Source organism: Macaca thibetana, chromosome 17 (assembly GCF_024542745.1).
Source record: "Macaca thibetana thibetana isolate TM-01 chromosome 17, ASM2454274v1, whole genome shotgun sequence".
NCBI classification, from domain to species: domain Eukaryota; kingdom Metazoa; phylum Chordata; class Mammalia; order Primates; family Cercopithecidae; genus Macaca; species Macaca thibetana.
In genome coordinates, this window is record NC_065594.1 from 16,740,652 (window position 1) to 16,759,729 (window position 19,078).

A 19,078-nucleotide genomic window follows, 5' to 3' on the forward strand; every position below is an offset into this window, starting at 1 on the left:
TACAATAATTAGAAAATTAAAATTTCAGGTAAAACTAAAACAAATACACTTGTCTAGAAATTTTACATAACATTGATAAGATGTAGTATAAACCTAACATGTCTTAGCATGACCTTTTTTTAATAAAGACATTTTATTACCAGCTTACAAATGTTCAAAAGTTTGGAATGATAACTTTTTGTTTATAAATTATAAGCTCATGAATAGTTCTAAAAAAATATAATCTTGAACTTTGTTCATAAAAACAAACTTTTTTTTCTTTTTACATGTACTAGATGTATATTTAAGAATAAGAAAGGAAGTCATTTTGAGATCATCCTGCTTAAGACAAGTAGCTTACCTCTTGCTCTGCTTCAAAACTGATAGAATTTTAACAGACTACTGTTTCAAATTCTATCCCCATTATGGGGACAGTTGTTTATGTTCCGATGCCATATTTTTAAAATTCAAGAAATAAATAACTGAAAAAAATGAATTTATGAAACTTATTAAAAGATTATTGATTGTATCTTAGAAACCACAGGAATTAAGTAAAAAGAGTGTAGACTTTACTCTCAGGTAGATGTACTCTCACCTGATAGTGAAGGGATTTGATATACTTCAAATCCTGCCTTCCCACAAAGCAGTTTTGTGATTTTCATAAATTTCATCTTTCTCGGATTGTTAAAATGTGATAATACTTCAGTTTCAAGGTAGATGTTAAGATAACAATGAAAAATAGCTTTCTTTTTCAAAGTTTCTTGCGTAGCGCCAAGTGTACATTAAATTCTCATAAATATTGGCCCATTTTCTCTCTTTTCTTTTTTCACAATAGGTCCTGTTTCAGGTAAATTTCAACTCTTGATAGTATTTGTTTGACATAAAAAGTCATGGTGACTTTTTCGACATATTTCAAAATCTAACAGCAAACTACAGACGGAATATAATTAATGAGTATCTGATTCGTTTCATTTCACTGTCATTTCTCAAAAAGAATGCAGTGTGCTAAATAAAGCTATCAAGGCATAGTTTTAAATTAATGTTTTAATTAACATCTCTAATTTTATATGTAACACTGTGTCCATGTGTCATCTAGTGTCTCTCAAGAAGTCATTATGACACTGCTGTATTTCTAAAAAGACAGATAAAACATACATTAATATTAATAGGATATTACATACAGTTTAGTTACAATAGTAGATCAAGTTCTGAAACTATTTTTTTCTTATCCTATTAAAATTAAACAAGTTTCAGGAGGGTCATTTAGATTTTTTAAACATTTAGATACATCACTTAATTTGCTAAATAGTTCATGAAACTACATGGTTTTGAATTAATACATTTTCAATGCACTTGCCTTTAATTTTCAGTTTCCCAAATAAACAGTGTCTTTCCCTAAATGTATTTTTTGCATCATAAAGTTATTTCGGTAATACTAATGTTCTCAAAAATTAGGTCTATATTTGTGCTGATTAAAAAGACACAGTCATATTATATTCCCAATCAAAATATTCTCAAATCTCAAAATATTGAGGTGTCAATGCCTCTGGAAGGGTTAGAAATAGAAAACATGAGGAGTAAGATAGTTCTAAATCAACTATTCATTATAACTAGATAGAAACAAATTCCCAATTAAATTTGGGTTGAATCGAACCAGTTTTAATATTTTTGGGGGGGGGGAGTATAGGGTATAATTAGGTGAAAAGGCAAAGTTTTTATTTTGAGCTGTCTCCTCTCAAACTCATTTTTAATGAGAACCAAATAATCATGGTCTGGTTTCCATAGGCATTAAAGAGGTCAATAACACTGGTTTCAAATGAGTCCAGACAATCCAATTTCTAAAGTCAAAGTGCACATTAGAATTTGATTTCATAAACTATATGGCAATGATGGTTTTGGAAAAATGAAAATTTAATAGTTTATTGTGTTTTCCCTTTACCTGACATTATTTTCAAAAATACAACCATCATATTTTCATAAAATAGTCAGTTCCTAATTTTATAGTTCTAGCTACTGCTTAGTATTTCTCATAAATCTATCTTTACTTATATATCTATATTAACTTCAAGCACTGATAGTTACAATATTTACTATTGAACCAATGTGTGCATATTTTTATTTTTCTTCCAATACATGCATAGATCAGAAAAGAGAAATTATTTCAGTTTTCAGCTGCTAAATATAATGCTGATTATCTGAGCTGCCATAAATAATCCTGGCAATTAAACATACAGGTATAAAAATATAACAGACTATTTCAAAAAATATACATTTAAAAGTATTTTTAATTCAGTGGGGTTAAAATCAGTGCATCTTAAAGGGGGTTATTATATTTCAATACAAATGTAATTATGTTTTTCACAGGGTACGCTGATAGCATTTGACTAGATGATCAGATATGTTTATTACCTTGAAATCATAAAAGAAAAATTAAAAATAATGATTGTCATCATTTCTATCTTTCATCTACAGTTAGGAAACAGCAATTTTTCTAAGCTTAGTTATTACAGTGAAGTTTTTAATAACATCTAGTTCACAAACGTATTGACAGAGACAGCCATCCAAATATTGAAAAATAGCCAATCTAACTTCCAGATTCCTTACCAATTAAAATGATGTAATAGTTTATAAACATAAGTTGTTATTTTTTAGTAGTTATTTATTTGGTTTCCTAAATGAGGATGTTGAAACAGGTAACTTTTTAGTCCTATAGATGGCTGTAGTTCTCCATGGAGCGTAAGTTAGAAAGTTAGTTTGAAATGTGTGTATAGAATAAGACATTAAAATTTCCTCTAATGAGAAAGAATAAAATGATTGCTTCTGTTACTTCTTCTTAATACAAAGTATGAATTGATTAAGGTTATTTTATATGAAAAGTTATTTGGCCTCTTACTGGTTGAATAACTAAAATAGCTATAAAATTCATATAGAACTTTAACTCTGTCATGGCCTTATTTATGCATTTTTATCTTGACCTTTTGGAAATAAATGCAACAGAAAAATAAATTATATAACAATTACAAGATTTTAAAGATTATAAGTAATGAAAATCTAGTCCAACTCATATATCTTTCAGAATGACCAGTAAGCAAGTAAATTGAAATTGATCTTATTGCTTTTTTTTCCCCTTAAACATTTAAGGAGGATATTTTATGGACAATAGTGTCCAGGTGAATAAAAGTAGGCGTTATAAATGTAATTTTAAATAGCAAACCCAACACAATGATGAAGATTTCAACATTTTAACATCTCCGCCCACTCTTACTCTCAATGTCTAATTTAGAGTTTTACCAAAAAAACCCCCAAAACCAAAAATACCCTCCAGTAAACCTTTTTGTTAAAGAATTGGTAATATTCTTGATGTTGTGATTATGTACTATGAAAGGAAAGGCAGAAATTATATGAGCCCTGAGAGGCAGTATTTTATTAAAACTGAAAAAGTTTTACAAGTCTGTCTTTTTTTTTTTTTTTTTTTTTTTTTAATTAAACAACTAAAGCTTCCTTCTGTCTCCTCCTACTCCTTTGGCTTGGTGCTTACTCCTTAAGCAACTTGCTGCATTTTATAGCTATGGAATTTCACTGGGAAGGACCTCCCTAAGAAGCCATGTGAACAGGGATACACCATAGTGGATACACCATAGTGAATGCAGACAGACAAGATAAGAGAACCCTTTCCTCAGCTCTCCTAAACCCTCGATGCCTTTCCAGTATACTCTTGTCTCTAGTCACAAAAGGCAGCTGAGTTCACAGCTGGAACAACAAGTTGTGCAGTGAATCCCGGTGATTTCACCAAGTAGCAAACCGGGTCATGGGCTTCATTGGCTTCATTGGAATCTCGGTTGCCAGGCGAACTAGGAATCACTAGCCTGGGTCGGGCAACACGGATAAAAGTGTTTCTGTTTCTTGACAGAGAATGAAAATGACGCAGAATGTAATCGATCGGTAGAATATTGATCACTTTACTTCCTTCGTGCCCCCACTTTAAGTGCCGGAGAGCTAAGGCCTCACTTATATGCACCCAGGTGCCCCCGAGATCTCCATTTTCCCCAAATGCATAAAAGGCTAACAGCGGTCACATTCCCCAGCACCACGGCGTGGCTACAGCGCCTTTGTTTACCATATAAGTCACACCAGGGGTTCACTCCTCGCCTTCTCCCCTGCTTTAAAGCCGAGTGCAGTGGAAGACGGAGAAGCACCCCCAAACTCCTGCTCAGCCCGAGTCAAGCACCAAAAGCTTCACAGATTTTTTTTCCTGAGCCTTGAAGAGAAACCATACAGCCAGAACCTTTTGAACTCGTAACCCCCCAGGGATGTCCGCCTCCCAGAAGAGAGCCGGCTTCCCAGGCAGCTTAGGAAACTTAACCGAGATCCCAGAAAGAAGGCGAGGTGTAGCTCCGGGCGAACGGAGCTCCGAGGCGACATCCTCTTTACCTGCAAAGTTGCAATCTTCAGGCTGAAGTGATGGGATCCGGGGACGGACGGCGCGGGTGCCGTGCGGGGTGAGAGCACGCCCGGCAAATTCCGATGGAATTCCCTTAGCCGCTGCCGAGTTTTGGAGCATTCCAAGGAAAAGGAACGAAGCTGGAGCCCACGCAGCTGGCACCGAACTGGGCGGAGTGAGGATGCTCTGAAAGCGAAGCCATGGGAGGCGGGGGAGGGGCGGCCCGGGAGGGGGAGGTAAGCGCCAGGGGAGGAGAACCTCTCCCACCCCCGCCCTCACCGATCCCTCTGGATAAAGTTAAGAGTTCCCACGGCTGATAGCGGATGAGCCCAGAGAAAGGCACCCCGCCTTCCGTCCCTGGCGGCTGCCCGGCTCGGGGTCCGCACAGACCGCGCTGGAAAGGGATAGTCCGGGAAGATGCGCGTCCCACGCACCACACTGCTTGGAGGTGGAGGAGACCCGCGCGCTGGCAGGAGCTGATGCTCCGTCCCCAACTCGTCCCCCTCGAATAACCTCCACCCACCGGGGCCAACTGCTTGAGGTCAGCCAGTGGGCAGGGGAGCTCACTACCAGCCAGCCGTCATCCAGCCAGGTCGGTGGCGAGAATCTACCCTGTGGCCCTGGATGCAAGCCAGACACACCTCCAGTCTTAGGGCAGTCTCTGCAGGCGTGTTGGACTTCAGTGCGCTCTGACACCTAGCTTTTGAATGCCCTGCTCCTAGCCCGGTCAACAAGCACCCATGCGGCCCGCCGCCCGACTGCAAGAAAGTAGCCCCCTGCAACTCTCAAAGCTTCTCCCACTCCCGCTTCTCTGGGCGCCTGGCACCCCCTCTCCTGTCCTCAAGGTGTCAGACTTCCCTTGCAAGAGCTGGAGGATGAGGCTTGCCACTAGTGTCAACAATCGAAACAGTCGCAATGAATAAATGATGAGCCACAGCGTTCCAACCACCCCCCACCCAGTTTGGTGTTTCCAAAAGACACAGGAAATCAGCAAGTTTCCACCAAATATACCAAAACCCTAAGACGCGAGCCAGCCTAAGGGTGCAAGGTTCTGCGGCCGCAGGTAGTGTGCGTGTGTGCGAGTGTGTGTGTGTTACTGGTACCAGCTTACTGAGAGTGAGATTTCAAGATAAAGGTTATCTCTTGTGCAATCTCTTTAGTGTTCACATATGAAAATAAGATTGAAGTACAGAGAGGAATACACACACAGAAACCACACATACACGCTATTGGCAAAGTTGGCAGTAACACTTGCTGTAACTGCAACACGGTGATTCCCAGCTTGTCACTCAGAAAGGCTTCATTGGTTGTGACCCAATGACCCAGAGAAAGACAGAGTTCATGTGTAAGATAGAGAGTGGAGCCCCTGAGGAATCCTAGCTGGCAACTATACCCTCCTGGAGACTGTTTCTACCGGATTTCTGTTGTTTTCTGAAAGCCCTGAGATTAGCTGCTGGTCTCTGATTGTATTCCAGCAGATGCCTGATTCAGCTTCCAATTTACGCAAAAGCTTAGGAGCCACCGTTTTCTCCTGTCGCAACCACGTTGTTACACCTGGGAAGCTGTGATGTGCCGACTGCAAGGAGGACCAGTTTCTTCCCGTGGAATATTCCCAAGGAATATAAACCAACAAACTGGCATCCATATTCAGACTCTAAAGCACAAAATTAAAGAATTTCCTTTTTTATCTTCCCCTACCCACTTCAGAGTTCACATGAGTTGAGGTTTTTGTAAGTAGTTTTCACATGAGTAAAGAGGATATTACCAGAGATCACTCTGGGGTAACTGTGCATGCTGCTTTTTTTTTTTTTTTTTTTTTTTTTTTTTTTTAAGTCACTTTTCTTATTTGTTAATTTATCTTTCTCCCTGCCTAACTGCTCCTCTCTGGGTTTATTCCCAGCTCAGCTAGACCCCTATTCTAAATTTCTGAGAGCACTACCTCTAGTCCTTCCCAAAATACTAAGGTACATTGAGATAAGCCTGGTTTCTACCATGCGTCTGCAGTAAACAAAAGAGAGAAGGACAAAAAGGTTTTTTGCCTTCCCTGAATCTCTTTTTACTCTTTACTTCAAGAAGAATACATTGACATGTTTAAACAGTTCTTTACTTTCCTTAACATTAGATGATGGCTTTTAAAAATATGCAAAATGTATCTCTCACTAGATAAGGTAATAACATTATAATAAATTCAAGTCCACTTTCTAACAAGGGAGAGCAGATGATAAACATATATATGGAAATCTATTTTATTTAATGTAACTGTAAGTATTTTTGTGACATTTATTGACAATGTTTCTTCTCAGCCTAAAAAACAAAATTCTACATACTGTGTTTGAGTTTATATCTTTGAGATAAACCCCTGGTAGATAGAATTCCACATACTGTGATAAGTATAGGTCTTTATAATGCATATTAAAATACATGCAAGAGAAAAGCTGATCAGTGACAAACTTGTCCATTGTTTAGAAGTGATGAACTTTACTTTGCATCCTTAGCATCTGTACCAAGTTAAATGCTCCTACCCCTCTAAGGATTTGTTCTTTATAGCAAATGTTATCTCTGTTATGATGTCAGCAAAGAGATATTTTACCATTTTTTTTTCTAATTTATTTTTCCCCATAAAAAGGTGCCTATGAAACTGTAATAAATACATAACAGAAAAGAACACCAAGGAGAACATTATATATGTCAGCCATCTGAGCAGGCTGTATTCCCACAGAAAGAAGAATTTGTATTGATCACTGAGACTCCTTTTCAACAGTTTCATGTGATTATTGATTACTGGTTTCCTGACTCCTACAAAATGATTAGCAATTACAGGAAAATTATTTGAAATCTGTTTAAACAATCTGGTGAATTGCATATACTACAGTCATTAGCAATCCAAAGAGTTTATTTTTAACAATTTAAACATATGAGTTTGGCAGCATTCCACAAACCTGCACTGCACATAAAATGCAATTCATTGAAGTCAAAGAAATTTACAATAAAATGTTATATGCTATCTAGAATTTATTTTTAGTACCTTGTTAAACAAAACAAGAAAGCACTCTTGTTTCCAAATTAGCAAGAGACAAATGACCCAAGGAATGATAGCAGTAAAACAGTTTTGTGTAATGTCTATTTATAGCTAAAGTATATTGTAGAATTGGGATCACAATTGTTTTAGGAATACAATTTTCAATTTACTTCTAAAGATTATTGTTCTGTTTAGGAATTGATAATGTAACATGTATGAAGCACTTTGTTTCAAAGCTGTTGTACCTCAGACATAGAGTCAAAGTCACAGAGACAAGTATTTGGAGAATTTATTCATGCACGTGTGTCACCATCAGCATTTTTATGTGCCAGTAATGCATCTGTGTATGATGCTATCGTGAAGTATATGATAATGGCCTTTCTGATGCTAAGATAAATTAAGAAATAGGTTAGCATTGTCTTTGATGCCCATGTAACCTGTCTTCCACCTTTGTGACCAAGACTTTACCTCCTCCTGCACAAGGGCTTGCCCAAAGTCACTGAAGGGCCTCTACCTCAGCTTAACTTTTGGATCTGGCTCCTGCCCCAGGTTTTAGAATCCACTTTTTGTCATCAATGTAATGAGGCTCCAATCTAACCTCTATGACGGTGCTATACACACAACTTTTACCTGCCTCTTTTTTGAAAAATTTAACATTTTCTAAGTTATCAGAATTTTATTCAAAAATGTTAATTTTAATGAATCACTACATTTTTCTATGAAATACTTCAGTATTTTTCAAGTCTTAAAAATGTAATTGTATTTATACTGTTACTCCCTACTGGTTTACTTTTGTTGAAAGCCGTTACACAAGTATGTTTATATCTCTGATTATGTCCTCAAAATAGATTCCTAGTAACACAGCCATGTGTCATGATGCAGGGATATTTTAAAGTACATGCTGTATGTCATAAGGGAGCTTGTTGCAATGAACCCTCATCAACATGGGACGTCCTTAAGGTCCTTTTTCTTCCTTTCTTTTTTTATTTTAGCTGACTTCCTAGTTGAAAGAAAATGGTATCTCAAATAATGAGTTGTGTTACTAGAAACAGTGGCTTTTATATTTTGTATGCTTTGCTATTTGTTTCTTTTTGTGAGTTTATATACTTTTTCAATACTTATGGGGGTTTTGTTACTGTTCCCCCATTTGGTTTATAATAACTCCTAATATTTGAATAACAGTACATTCTCATATTTATGGAAGATATTTATCAGTTTTTATTCTTTGTTAAATTTGGAGGTAATGTTATTTGTTTTAAAGATTTTTCATTCTTACAAACATTAAACTATCAAATTTTCCCTGATAATTTATTTTACTACTTTAATGCTCCTAATATCTTTTTCCTCTCATATTCACTTATTTTTTTCAAGCTTTTAAACAATGATTTCATGTTTAAGGCAATTGCTTAGTCATTACTTCATGGACCCTGGAATCATTTTATCTAAATTTAAAATCCCAGTCTCAACATTCATTCAACGAATACTTATGGAGTCTATGTTTAAACAGTTTATGAAGTGCAAAGCATTGTACTAGGTGCTTCCCATACATCTGTAAGCAAAACAGATAAGACACTGCCGTTGCTGAACTGATATTTTGAAGAAGACAGACAAAAATAATAAATATATTAAATAAGTTAATTACATACTATATTAAAGGGCAATTAAAAGAACAGGGTATGGGGGCCGGGCGTGGTGACTCACACCTGTAAGCCCAGAACTTTGGGAGGCCGAGGCGGGTGGATCACGAGGTCAGGAGGTCGAGACCATCCTGGCCGACATGGAGAAACCCCGTCTCTCTACAAAAAATACAAAAAAAAAATTAGCCGGGCAGGGCAGTGCGCGCCTGTAGTCCCAGCTACTTGGGAGGCGGAGGCAGGAGAATGACGTAAACCCGGGAGGTGGAGCTTGCAGTGACCGAGATCGCGCCATTGCACTCCAACCTGGGCAACAGAGCGAGACTCTGTCTCGAAGGAAAAAAAACAAACAAACAGGGTATGGGTACTAAAAATGCTGACGGTGACAGATATTGGTAGTGGGTTGCAATTTTAAGCGGTTGTCAGGAGAGTCTTCCTTAATCTGGAGACATTTAAGTAACAATCTGGAGGCTAGAGAACTGGCTGTAGGGATTCCCTGGTGAGCAGTGTTCCAGGTTAAGGAGTGGGCTGAGCTGATTTATGTTGTAAAGTATTTTTCTTGCCACTAGAGTGAGGGTAGACTGACGGAAGCAAAGGAGGAAGCACGGAGAAAAGTTAAGAGGCTACTGAAACAAACCAGGAAATATGGTGTTTACCAATTTGTACAAAGTAGAGGTGGATTGAAGATCTTGTCTGAAGATAGATTCAACTGAATTTTCCAAAATGTATGCAGGCTGTAAGGAGTTAAGCATAGCTGTGAGATTTTTGGCTTGAGCATATAGGTGACTCTGAGTAAAGTATATTGTAAGATGGAAAAGATCGGAGTTGGGACATGTTTTTAGGGAGAAGATTAGGAATTCATTGGTGGACATGTTAAGTATGAGATGGCTGTAAGAACACTTGTAAGCTGTGTGACCTTGGATAATGTCACTGAACTTCCACATAACTTGGTTTTCTCATCTGTAAAAGAGTGAAATAATTGTTCGTATCTCATAGGCTTGTTATGAGGACCAAAGCATTTTTGTAGGTAAAACACAACAGTGATCAAAACAAAATATTCAGTGTGTAAGTTTTGCCACATTATTATTGTTAGATATAATTCCAACTTATTTGGAACTAATTTAAGTATGCATTATTTAGTAACGATCTAACTCTCTTTTACAAAATAGGAAACCAGTACTGTTTATTACAACTGGAAAATAATGAATTAATGCTTCATTTTCACACTGATTGATGATATCATGTCTTTATTATAAACCACATTCTTCTGTCAATGCCTCTTTCCAAGCTATCTATTCTTTACCGTTGATACCTTCCTTTATTTTTATGAATTGGCCCCAAATAGCATTTGTTGCCTTCTCTGTCCTTTTAGTGTTGGCCAGTTACTAATCACTACGGCTGGAAGGCAGGGGTTGGGCGGCACCTTTGTCATTTCCCAATGTCTTACTGGATACAGCTAGTGAGAGCCATTATTGCAAAGATGAAATGAGCTAATGAATGTAAAGTGTTTGCAACAAGGATGAGCACGTATTTATGCTTAATAAATGTTACCTGCTGTCAGCATTATATTTACTTACCATTGAATGAGGGTCTGCTGGCCCCAGGATAGAAAAATTGTTTACCGACTCACCCCATTCTGGTGATCCACACTCTAGGAAGACATCTATGCCAAAGACTACTTGTCTTAGCACATCTCTTCTCCATTCCAACCTGGAGACATTTCACAGCAGACAATTGACTTTATTTTAACTACTCTCTTCCACAAGTTGTGATATCTTCTTAGATCTAAAGTGGAAGTAAGTTCCATCAGAAGACCAAAGAAAGATATTCGGTTGCCTCAAAAAGTAGAAATAGTATACGTGCAGAAGATCACTTTCCTAGTGGATTTGAATATATAGTAATGTAGATAATACATACTAATTTTGAAAAAAGAAGTAGATAATGAAGATGGTCAACGGACCTTCTTATTGATTATTGGAGGACATGTTTGCATGATTCCTAAAGCAATTCACTAGCGTAACATCAAGTTTGTTTTACAATCCATGTTGCATTATATTTGAACTTAGTGGAAATCCTTCCATATTCTGTGATACAGCAACAGTTACATCTACAAAATAGCAACATTTTTTATGAAATCTCTTTTTTTCTGACATGAATTTTGTGGAAATTTAAGAGGACTTGCAAAACTGCTGCTAGTCAGATGCCATTTTAGGCTGGAACATGTTACCTAATTTTTAAAATCAGGCCATTCTTGAAAAAGAAAAAAGCATAATGTTATTATTTAGAGAAAGTCCTTCTTACCAGTTGTAGGTCTTGATTTATCTGGGTCTGCCTTTTTAAAAAAAATGGTTATATAAGTTTCTAAGGAAATAAGTAAATGTTAAATGAAATGGTTCTCATCTACATACAGTATCAAATAAAATGGTATTTCAGGAAATGAAATCAGACTGATCAAATGACTTTTCAAGTAGATGATATGGGGCACTATAGTAGAGTGATAAGGACACAAATTCTACAGCCAGACTGCCTAGGTTTGAATTCAACTTTTGCGATTTATTGGGGGTGTATGGTTTTGGCCACAATGCTTTATCTCTATACATCAAGTTATTCATTTCTAAAATGGAAAATATAATAATAATACCTTTTTCATAGGATTGGTATACAAATCTGTGTAAATAAATATAAGACTATATGTTGCTTTGTTTTTTACTTTTACATCAAAATATGTTCATACTCTGATTTTTCACAGAGGGTAAGGCTGTTCCCCAAAATGTTAATAAAAATGTGGTCTAGTTAAGAAGGTTACGGCTTATTTTGATAGAATCCTTGCAATGTATCAGTGCAGAACAAAGTAGAATAGAGATTTGCAATTTATCTGTGAATTTAAACAGAGAAAAGAGCAAATTTAAAGAGCTCAGAGCTGCAAGAGCAATTCAGCTCTGGATTGTCTGGATTGCCTATTCTTCCAAACTATTCTGGAAAAGCCTTCTCCCACTGCGTAGGCAGCAGCACACAACCAGGGAAAATCATGTCATAGAATGAGCTTTGAATTTTTAATTAATTCAAGAAATAATTTTGAGGGTGTTTTTTTTTTTTTTTTTTTTTTGAGACGGAGTCTCGCTCTGTCGCCCAGGCTGGAGTGCTGTGGCCGGATCTCAGCTCACTACAAGCTCCGCCTCCCGGGTTCCCGCCATTCTCCTGCCTCAGCCTCCCGAGTAGCTGGGACTACAGGCGCCCGCCACCACGCCTGGCTAGTTTTTTGTGTTTTTTAGTAGAGACGGGGTTTCACCATGTTAGCCAGGATGGTCTTGATCTCCTGACCTCATGATCCACCCGTCTCAGCCTCCCAAAGTGCTGGAATTACAGGCTTGAGCCACTGCGCCCGGCCAATTTTGAGGTTTTAACACACAGATGTACATTTGTCTTCAGAAGTAACACACTTCCATATCTTTTACGAGTTATTTCTCATGTAGTGTTTCAAATTCATTCATTTTTTTCCCAGGCACTTGACATTATATGGTGTCCACATTCGTGGTCTCTATAATTGGAATAGCTGGGTTCAAATCCTGTCTTTTCTATTACCTCTTTCTATGAAAATGGCCTTAGGAGAGTAACTTAACCATTCTGTGACTCAGATTCTTAGTTTGGCAAATTGACATATTTATAGTATTTTATTTATTTCATTGTTAAGAGCATTACATTTGGTAGTATTTATAAAACACCATATAAAATTTCAATAAAGATAAATTTTATTCCTTCTTCTCAGTGCAGGAAACTTGCTTTAAGAGTTTCTGAAAGGACAATATCCAGAGCACAATGTATAAGCCCAGCTGGTATAGTTTTCATGTGAACATAAATATTCTTTAAATAAAGAAAACCAGTAAAAGCAAAATAAAAGCTCTATTTATAAAAGGAACTCTTAAATATTTCTCTATAACATATGATAAAGATATGGAGGTTAACTGCTCACAGTGTTTCTAAAGCAATCATCAAATATTTGTCGTTAAAGTCAACCCTGGTATGTGGCCTGATAATGTGTGTTATTTATGTGTGTGTACCAACCCTGCTTCCCATGTTGAAATCTAAGTGTCCTCAATTGTTTTATGCTTTCTGATCCAAAAGCAATGAAATTCCTCTGACAATTACACATACCATCAACGAATGAAATTCTCTTCTTAGTATCTCAATTATGACACAGACTTCTCTGCTCTTTCCCTTAAAAAGATGTTCAAATTCTTGTTGACTTAATCATCACCCTGCTGGATTCTACCTCTTTGGAGAGTCAACAACTCATGCCAGTTTTCCCAACACATTCCTAGTTTTAGGGCTGACATTTCTGTATGGGGGAAACATCTGGGTCCTGGGTAAATCAGGACAGTTGGGCCTCTTACATCTTTGATGACAGCCTTGAAAATTGATTATACAAAATGGACTCACTTTTTTTCTCCTGCTCAACTAAAATAGAGTTGTAGGGACATAGGAAAAAGCACTGAAGTACAAATACCTACTCCAGGAAGTGTCATGCAAGCCCAGTCCAAAACCACAGTGGCCTGCTATGACTTTCAGATTGCAAGTTTTACCTAGTAACTGCTGCCACTCACCACTTAGAATTCTCTACCTCCTGCCAGCCACTACTGGCACCAATAAACTTTCTGTCAAAACAACCTAAATTACACGACCTTCTTCTCCTCCCCAATAAAAAGTCAACATTTTCCTTTGTTCTTCAGACACATCAGCAGCCACTCTGGTCTATGTGTGTGTATGTCCCAGATTGCAATTTTTATATATTACTACCAAATAAACCCTTTGCTTGGAGATTTGTCTCTCCATGTATTTACTTCATGTTGCCAGACCCCAAACTAAAATAGCTTCTTTTGCTTCTGAATTTCCTTGTAATAGGCTTAGCTTTTTCCATCCATTCGATATTTACTGAGTTCCTATTTTGTCATTGTTTTACCATCTCAACAGATGTTAATTTTTCAAGAAGGCAAGAAAATATGTATTAATTATTTTACAGGAACACTAAAGCCAGTAGTGCTAAATTCAAATCTTGCTAATTACATCAGCTTAATAATTTTAATTAATTGTTCTTTACATTTAAAGTCTTTCATTTATAAAAGAATATCTACTATAGCAACTATTATTCTCAGTCTACTAAGTCAATTTAGCAAAAAAAGGTATTCAAAAACATGTGACCAAAATATTATATAGATCCAAATACATGACAATCTTAAATACAATCTGAAACTCTATTTTTCTGTTAGTTAGAAAATAATTATTTCGGTCAACTGGAATATAAAATACATAGATAAAATTGAAAAGTATTCACTTATGATTTTTAATTTATAAATTTACCTGTCAATAAATTTACAAATCATATAATACAAAATAATTAGAAATGCCACTTTCTTCTGGTCTCATATTTTGTGAAATAACTTATTTCAAACTCTTCACTTGCAATTTCAAAATAAGTTTCTTGGTTGTCATTGGAACCTTCATTTGAATCATTGAATAGCTTACAGAAAACCTTATTTTTATTTTTATTCATACTCTTGGAGATATATTTTCGAACACATGATGCATTCTGTGTATGATGCTATCACTAATAGGTCTATCATTATGCCTCAAGAATCCATCACATAGCATTGGGAGATTTTTTCTTTTATTCTTTTTATCCCATACTCTTGATCTCCACAAAGCAGGCAAACAAAAATATATTAGGCTTTTTAATTATGCAAGGCTAACATTTACAATGTTATCGAGCACTTAAATTATGAGCTATATTCCTAGAAATAAGTACCACATCTGTATTGTATTTCTTGACTTTTTGTTTCACTGATAACTCCTTTTCTTCTGGTTTTCTATTTGTTTGTTTATTTCTTTGTTTCTTGAGGCAGAGACTTATTCTGTCACCCAACCTTTAGTGCAGGGGCATGATCATATCTCACTGCAGCCTCAAACTCCTAGAATCAAGTGATCCTCCTGCCTCAGCCTCCCAAGTAGCTAGGACCACAGGTACACACCACCACACCTGACTAATTCTTTCTTAAAGTTTTGTAGAGATGGGGTGTACTTTGTCACCCAGGCTTGTCTCAAACTCTTGGGCTTAAGAAATCCTCCCACCTTGGCCTTACAAAGTATTGGGATTGCAAGCATGAGCCACCATGCCTGGCCTCTTTAACCTGGTGAGTTCTACAGCATTCATGAGCTTCATTGATTGAGATTATTTAAGATGAATTTTCATCTGCTAGATGTTACTTTTCACTGTTTTTCACCAAAATGAGGTTATTAAGAAAATCTCCAATCTCATCTGTCTGTTTTGTGCTGCCATAACAGAATACCTGATACTGAGTGACATATAAATAACAAAAATTTATTTCTCACAGCTCTGGAGGCTGGGAAATCCAAGATTAAGATGCTAGAAGGTTACAACCTGGAGTTTCTGCTTCCAAGATGGTGACTTGAGCCCTGAAACATTAATCCATTCAGGGCACAGCTTTCATCAGCTAAACACCTCCCAGGAGGTCCCACTTTCCAACCCTGCAGCATTGGGGATTTCATTTTCAACACCTGAATTCTGGGGGACATGTTCATAGCATAGCACCTCCATTACATGATATAAAAAGCTACTTAAGAATTCTGACTGACAGATTTATGATATATTTTCTGAGTTGTAATTTAGGGTATCAAATGTTAACAAAACAAAGATTTAGTTGGGTTACATGGAGTATGTAGTTGTGCTGGAAGTGATTAAATGCCAAGGTTGTGCTTTTTGGTGGTAGTTTGAGTTATTCTGATTGCACCAGTTTTCATATTCATTTTGAAGAAAATATACAAAATACGGCAACAAATAGTCCTGGTTCTTATGAAAAAAGAAAAGGGGAGAGAGAGGACGGGGCGACCCGGGTGAAGGAAAATACCTGCTCTGTATGTATCCTAGAATTAGTTACTGCTGCCTAGTAAGTCAAGCTCTCTGAAACTCTTTAAGAACATAACAGACAAAATATATTCTAATTTGTCAATGAGTTAATGCATTTTTTTATTCTTCGGCCCTGTAACAGTGGCTCCAGATCAATGGTGTCACTTTTCAACAACAGGTCCCTTGAGTTAAGTTCAAGTTGGCTGTAATAAACGTTACCTCTGACATGTCTTGTCATAGCCTGGTGCCATCAGTAAAGTGCTTGTTGCCAAGATGTAAATTTTTGACATAGCACAATGTCATAAAGCACCTCAGCAACTCTAGAAAGAAAAATGCTATATTGATGTTTTGTATGTGTTTCTTTTGAAGCATCTTTTCCTTTTATGAGAAAATATAAATTTGGTTATATACATTAAAAGGCAGAATTTTCTGGTTCTGTTTGGAAGGAGGTGGAGTACATGTTTGAATAGCCAAAAGAGTTGATCTCCAAAAGGAGAAATTGTGTCTTTCTGGAGATGGATTTAATATCATTGTGCATAAGGATGTTATGATTACTTTACCTGATGAAATGTTTTGACTTTCAGGAAAACAGCTGATTTTCTAAAGGGTGCCAGTATGTGTTAAATAACTGAAAAAGTAGAATTGTCAAGATACCAAGGGTTTATTTCCATAAAGTCAATTGGTATGGACAAAGTCTGGTTTATGGCACGCGTAGTAAACCTGTATGGTAGTGTTCTGTTCGCTACCATACAGGTTTACTACCCCTTGGGTTTCTCATCTACAACTTGAGAGTAACAGCATCTAACAAAATTTTGATTATTTAAGTGAAACATTCTTATAGGATAAACAGAAATGTATCATGTCATAGCTATCTTACATTAAAATGTTTATGTCTCATTTAAACACATGATTTTTTTACTGTATCAAATAGATTTTCAAATGATTTGCAGTAAAACTAGCTGCAAAGACTTATATAATAAAATCCCTACTTGTGGATAAAAGCTTGTTTTTTTCAGGTGAGATACCTGCTATGGTAGTACTATTTAATTCTTATTCATGACAAAAAGAAAAGGAAGCATAAGATTTATGTTCAAGGATTTACAGTAGGCAAAGATTTATAAACATCTTTTAAATCAATTATATGAGGGAAGAGAACGGGTGATTAAACCTCGCAATGGTTTATACAGAGATCAAGGCCATAAAGGCTGTGAAATGAAGGGAAGTTGTATGTACCCACTTCATGGAGCCCTCCAATTTCTCAGGTGGAAAGCATACGTGCTTCATTAGGTTACAGACTGAAGTAAGAAAAGATTAGGCTAAATTGCTAGCCCTGAGGACTAAAAGTAACAAACCTCAACAGCTCCAAATAGAACAGTCCATGTAAATGTGACATTAGTATTTAGCATACCAGCTGTGTGGTGCAATCACTCAGATATTAATGACTTCGCATGGGGCACGTAACTTGCGCTCTGTACCAAATTCCAGAACCCCTTTCTTCTCTTTCAATAATTGTCAGTGCCTCTTCCCAGTGTGACCTAAAACTTCTTTCTTTCTCAGGTCTGAGCTGTCTTTTCATAGATAACATTAAAATATGGAAACTGATGCTATTAAAATGCTTTTAATATTGAGAATTTGCTAAAGTGTCAAATATAATGCTTTCAATTGTCTTCACTGAAATTGCAATATTTGAGGAGTTCTTTGGAAATACACACACACACACACACACACACACACACACACACATTAGTCAAGCAAAGTAATTTCTAATAGAAAGTTACTGAATCGGACTACAAAATAAAGATATAAAAATCTGTTTATTTTTACACTAAATGTTAAGATGTTCTTGAAAGTGGAAACTGTTAAAAAAAATTGTAAATTATAATTGATATCAAGAAAAGAGATTACTATTTAATCACTTAGCACAAATTAAACCCCAAAAGGCAGAAAAATAAATAATGATCAAGAGTAAATCAGTTCAGTTTTAAGAACTAACATTATTTTGATTTTGTAACGAAGTAATTTTATTTTAAAATCTTTAGCATTGTTTATAGAGACAGTATTTGGGGACACTATTTTGCATTGTTTAAAAAAAGCCACATTTTTGTATACCTGGCTCTCTTTCAAGATAGTTCTTGAGTAATAGGTCTCAATTTTCTAATTTCAGAAGTTCAATCCATGCCATTACTATTGAGGTCAATAGTTTATTAATTTTCAGAGTTAAACATAAGAAAATATTAGTGGCCAAGAAAATGTTTCTTATTGTGAACCAACACCAAAAGAAAGTAGTGGAAATACCTAGTATGATAATTGACTCAATGGACATATAGGTGGTGCTGTGGAGAAAAGGCATGAATTTACATCTTTATGTCCCAACACCATTTTTCCATACTGGCGTAAAAAAAGTGATGGACATTACTAAGATGACTAAGTTAGAATAATCTATCAGCTAGAAGCAGCTTTATAATGTTAACCTCATCTCTAGATTTTACAGGGAAGAAGCTGAGAAGAAATCACTCATTCAGGATTATATTATTTGACCCAGATGACATTGCTCTAACTGAAAAAAAAAAAAAAAAAAAAAAAAAAAAAAAAAGCAGCTAGCAAATGTTGAATGGAAGGGCATATGTGAGCAAAAGTAGCAACAAATAGGCTGAGTTGGTGAGTTTTTGTTGGGGAATACTAGATCAAAAAATACAATTAAGAAAAAGTTGGAAGTTGCTGAGATACAGAGAACCATTCTGCACCCAGGGTGGATGAACATGACCCCCTTAATAAGATTGTATTTTAAATAAGAATCAGAAAAATGAAAGGAGTGTAGTATGCTCCCTGGGATAATTATAATTGCTCCCTGCCTGTCTACTTCCCCTACCACTACAAATAGCTTTTAGAAATATTCTAACAGAGAAACATTGGCTTTATAGAATAATATGTGCAACTAACAAACAATTCAGTGATACTAATTTGCCTATTTACAAAATTACATTTTCCTTATTACATTTGTTGTTTTCCATTTATGACAAACATGATCTACCATATTTTTGAATCAGCATGGTGACTCATAAGTACACGAGGTTCTCCTGTAGGAG

The 19,078-nt window shown here is 36.2% G+C and overlaps 1 protein-coding gene across 1 annotated transcript in view; it reads right to left on the bottom strand.

Annotated features, from left to right (window-relative positions):
* Nucleotides 1-5,306, bottom strand: part of TRPC4 (transient receptor potential cation channel subfamily C member 4) — a 221,594-nt gene extending 216,288 nt beyond the window's left edge. The window contains exon 1 of the mRNA XM_050767068.1: nt 4,411-5,306. The gene's annotated coding sequence lies outside the window, so the exon portion shown is untranslated. The remainder of the gene's footprint in view (nt 1-4,410) is intronic.
* Between the last annotated feature and the right edge of the window lie 13,772 nt (nt 5,307-19,078).